The sequence below is a fragment of the Pteropus alecto genome, unplaced genomic scaffold (genome assembly GCF_000325575.1).
Source record: "Pteropus alecto unplaced genomic scaffold, ASM32557v1 scaffold7, whole genome shotgun sequence".
NCBI classification, from domain to species: Eukaryota; Metazoa; Chordata; class Mammalia; order Chiroptera; family Pteropodidae; genus Pteropus; species Pteropus alecto.
Window position 1 is genome coordinate 12,749,673 of NW_006494614.1, and position 5,535 is coordinate 12,755,207.

Below are 5,535 nucleotides of genomic sequence, written 5' to 3' on the forward strand. Positions count from 1 at the left end.
GAATCTGTGAACTATAGCTGTATGTCCATCCAAACAGCCGCCAAAAGCTTTATGCAGAGGTTAAATCAATGGTTACTTTCAGCTCATAATTTTATCACTCCAAAGAACTTCCATTTAGGCCCAAATTCTCCCATCACCGAACTGGTTGAATTGCTGAGTAGTGCTATTAAAAATTCATTTCTATGGTGTAAGAGTTCCTTCACTCCAAAATGTAAAAATTTTCCAGGAAGTGAATACATTAAGCATCATCAGTCATTTAAATCCTAATGGAAACAAGAATGCAGGACCAGCGCTACATCTACTTTTACAAGTGATCAATTTTAAGGCCTTTAAAACTCAGGTATCATATGTATTTAATAATTTTATTATTCGAAAGCAATCTGGCTGGAGAATTCTTGTTAGGTTTTTATTTTATGTGTCTATCCAGATCTCAGATAATATTTATATGTTTGAATTTGGCTTTGAATCTATATTCCTTTAGATATTTTTTTGTGAGGCAAATACTGGAAATACTAAAAAAGAAATAATAGTGTATATCAATGTGGTTATCCCAGATTTGCACACAAATGCAACATGTTTTTCTGTGTTTATAGTAATTAAAGTTCATAGCAATTATAGTTAGTAAGGACATGTGATTTTTTTGCATTTCAGTAAAAATTTGAGTTTTACCATTAAGTCATTTTAGATATTTTCCAAAGTAGTCAAGATTTCAGGATTAATGCCTTAAATTATGAAAATGTAACATTTAAAAATAAAAATCATTGTAAAATACAATAAACATTTATCTGAATTAATTTTAGTATTAAATTTAGTTTTTATTAAAATTCCAGTTTGACTTAAGTTTTATTCTCTGTCAAAATTGAAATATTTTTAGGAGATAGAATACCTTAAAACCTATAATTAAATTTTGATAACAGAAATTAGTAAAGGGAAAAAACCCAATCATGCGTAATATCCTCATTCAAAACAGTCACAGCATTTTGCAGTACTAGTCTTTTCTCACATGCATATGTATTTTTAACATAGTTATAATCAAAGTATAAATAAAAATTTCATACTGATTTTCACTGAGCTTTATAAGAAGAACAATTTTCCATGTTTTATACAGGCTTTGCATCTGTAATTTTACTTAACAAACTATTACAATGAATTACTTAATTCCCCTATGGCTGAACATACAGCATTTAAACGCCAATTTTTGATTTATAAATGGTGCTGTGGTTAATATCTTCATGAACATAGCTCTTTTTACAAATCTAAGATAGATTCCAAGAAATAAAATTCTGAGTCAGAGCATTTAAAAAAACTCTTGGTACATATTGTCAGGCTGCTTTCCAGAAGTTTATTTTAACCAATTTACACATGTGTGGTAATGCATGAGAATTACCACTACTGTAACAGAGTTCACTAAATATAGTTTAATATTTTTTTGATCACTATTATGGTTATCAGTGATAGAATGTCGGCACACAGAGTTAAAAGGTCACGAACCTCTGAAGAGATTCTGGAACTTAATAAAGCACATGATGATGAAAAGTGTTTTTTCCTTTCTTTCCTTCTTTCCCTCCCTTCCTCTCTTCCTCCATTTCTTTTTTTTTTCTCCTTTTTTTCCTTTTCCTTTATTTTCTTTTCATGAGGAGGAGGAGTGGTACTTTCCCAATTTTCTTATTAAGATTGAATGAAGTCTGGCATTTGTATGACCTTTTGGTCAATGTAGTAAAGAAATGTTTTGCTACAAAATTAATAAATCAAAGCCGAAGCAACTTCTTTTTAGGTTTTACTTTTCACTCTCTAGAAAATAAAATTAATTTTCTTCATTGTTGCTATCAATGTGCTTTGAGCTTCAGCACCACTAAAAATATAATCTCTTTATTAAGCAACCCTATTAGACTGCAGGCAGCTCCCTAACAGATTGCACCCAGCATTTTTCACCTTTGTTTGCTGAAGGAGCCAGATTCTAACTTTATTTCTCAGATGCTGTCATTGTGTCATAACAGTACCACTACATGTTTCTTATTTTTAGTAGGGCTAACACATGCTCATAGGGGTTTCTTATCACTAAATGGGACTTTTCCTCCTATCTTCGGAGTTCGAGGCACTGGATTTATCTCTCCTTTCTGTCTTCTTAAAAAATATTTGTTCCACTTTTTTTTTTTTTTTTTTTAAATCAGAAGTCTGCTAGTCTATGCCATCCTCTCCCACGTTTTCAAATACCAGTTCCATCACTTACTAATGGCATAACCTTCTGCAAGTTACTTAATTTCTCACTTTGGTTTCCCAAGCTATAATATGGAAATAATATTACTTAATCACATATGGATATTGTGAATGCAGAAGGCATGAATGCCATTCTCTAAACTCAGGTGTGCAAGAAACCTAACTTTATTTTTGACTCCAAGCCTCATTTCCTGGCTTGTAATGAAATTCAACCCAGTTGTCAGTGGACCCACTCACATCAGAACTGGGAAAACTTGTATATTGCCTGGAAAATGTGGAAAGTGGTAGGGACCATGAGTCTCCAGGGATTCATGAGTATCACTGACATCCTCTATGTCTAAGTCAACAGTGGCACCTGGAGAACACTAACACTTCACTTTTGTGGCAAGCTTAGGATGTGGTTATCTTTGAGGAACCCAGTTCTTGTGGTTATCTTAGATGTACCCAGAGCTATTGCTCCTCCTCATGGGATTTTTGCCCTTGGTGCCTCTTGCTTGGGAACCACAGACTTCACCCTCCTGCCCAATCTGGGGTGTGTGCATGTGAGTGTGTGTGTATAATGTTTAATTGCTGTTTTGTCTGGGGCAACATTTTCATTTCCAAATCTTTATGAAACCATAGGTGAAAGTATATTAAGAAAAATGGGTTTAGTTTTTTAAAAACAAATCTAGAGTCCTGCTGGCTACTTCTGTTTCTTCTCTTCCCTAAAGAAACGACACACAGAGATTGCTAACTTCATGAATGAGTGAAAGGGATAAAAGAAATCAATTATTAATAATCTCAAAATATTATTCGAATGGGAATTTAATAAGATTCTTCCTCCTCTCCTTCCTCTGCTCTGTATTTTCTATTCTTTTGCTTCCTCTGTTTACTAGCAAAAAGCTGGTGGTGGGAGGTGCAGGATGGTCTTTTATAATGTTCGCAAGCCAATCATAATGCTTTTTTTTTTTTTTTATGAGTAATTAACTGATCAATCTGTCTGTCTGGATTTGTACTCCTCCCTGCTGTCACTCCTTAGTTACTGAAAATTTAGGACTGCTTCGCAAGAGGTAGTTGTTCATTTTTCAGTCTATTTCTGGGCCTGGAATTGTTCTAGAAGCCTGAAGGTCCTGGGAATCTAGAGGCTGGGAAGTTGGGGTTTTCTGTGTTAAACCTCTACATGTTTTCTCAGGATGAATTGACCAAAAGGTTCAATGTAGTACACCGCTTTTATTCTGTGGGCACTTAACAAATCCTTGTTGACTAATTGGCAACGATTCCTGGCCTACTTGTGGGAAAATGGGGAGGTAAAATAAATTCGCCAGGCCACTGTGCTTCCTCAGTCACCCAAGGGAAGGGTTATTAGTGGCTACACACAGTGACTGAAAATAGACATCTGGTCAGGAAAACCTGAGCAAAGAGGGGACTACTAAGGCCACTTTCAGTAAACACTTACACAAGATATTTCAGTAATATGTGAAGGGAGTGTTTGAGGTAAGTTTTTTTTTTTTTTTTTGGAAATCATCGGAAAAAAGCCCTATTACCAACAGGGAAGTCATTGAAATTTGAATTACTAGTTTAAAATATGTCAGAGAACTTCCTCTTTTCTAACTCAGAACTCTTTTTGCTCTAAGGAATGGGAGGCTGCTCTATAAAGTAGCCAAACTTGTTTTAGGAAATCTGAGGCAATATTCAAGAGACAATAGTCAGTGTATATTTATTTGTTTGACAACATTAATGAAGTTATACTCTAGTAAATATTAAAATATAGCTAATATAAGCTTATTTTTAATTTCTCTTAGGGTCTAGACTTTCCATTATTATGGAATAGGTGAACATCTGTTCTATTACAAACACACGTATTTATGGTCTCTGGATAGAAAGCCTTTTTCTAAGATGAGGATCTTGCCCTGATGCCTTTAGCCAACATTTGGGGTTCTAGCCAAAAGTCTCAGGAAAGTTGACAGCCTGGTTTATCCCTGTAGGGCATTAGTCACCTTATAAAACTTCAGAAGTATTTATATCGGCTATACAAAAACACCTCTTCTATCTGAGAGGGCAAGGCAACTTTTTCACTTAACTTGAAAAAATAATCAAAAGTCAAACTGGGACGATGTAAACTTCCATGTATGAAAGATCACCTTTAAAATGATCTGTAAATGCTGGGCCTTCTGATTCCCACATGCATGCGTAGCTCATGAATCACATGCACTTTATTTCAGTTCATTTTAGCTTTTACAACAACCAGAAGAGCTGTTCGGGGGTCACCAACTGCATTCTGCTAACTACAGCTGATCAATATTACTAAACAAATGAGGAGGGACAGGAAGAATGGTGGGGGCATTGAGCAGAGGAGAGCAGAGAGACTAAAATCTCCACATTTCTACAGTTCGAGGAAATGTTTTATGCCAATGCATGTTTTATGTCAATCAAACATATAAAAGTTACTGTGGCTGCATAAGGCCATAAAGATGCACTTTTAAACTCTTAAAAATAAGGTACCATAATTACATCTTATAGAACTGTGTGTCCCACGAGTCTCTTTGCTGTTTTTAAGATACCCATGGTGAATGAGGTAAAGGAAGGGGGAGGGAATGGGGAGAGAAACCCTTTCTTCTGTGTGCAGAAAAATGCAAAAGCTGCCCAGATTTGCATGTAGGATCTCTCTCTCCTTCTCTCTGATTTATTAACTTTAATAACTGTGGGATCTCTCTCAACTTTGGGTTTGAGAACTGAAGTCATTACAGTTTAAGAACATTTTTTTCTCCGAAGTAATCTCTGGTGGTGTCAGTCATCTGGGAAAGTGAAACAGCTTTGTTTCTTTTTCTTTCTTTCTTTTAACCCTTAACTAACATCCTAGAAATATCTGCTTTGGAATTGAACTTTGTGCATTCAGTGCAACAGTATCCATTCAGCAGTAATAAACTTAAACATCAGAAATTTTTGTAGTTGAAGTTACTAATGTTATTGAACAGCTCTGAGGGTCTCATTTCAGAGAATATTTCACCAGCAGTAGAGTTTAGCTGAGATGTTGCGGATGGGAGAAGGATACTCCTCCAGCCTTTAAGCTTAGTTGCTGCCTGATCTGGCAGTGGAAGGATAGGATCCTCTTTCTAAGGCAGAGAGATTATGTGCCTGTCTCTCTCTGTCCTGTGATTCTTGGCTCTCTGCACATCTTAGTTTGTCCAAAGCTTTGCTGGGTAAAAACAATGACCTAAACTCAGGAGTTTATGGAGAAATTATTGGTTTTGCCTGTAATTAGTGATGTCTACCGAATACTTTCTCCTGTTAACTTCATTTTTTTCTTCTGTAAAACAACTGAATTAGACTACATGATTA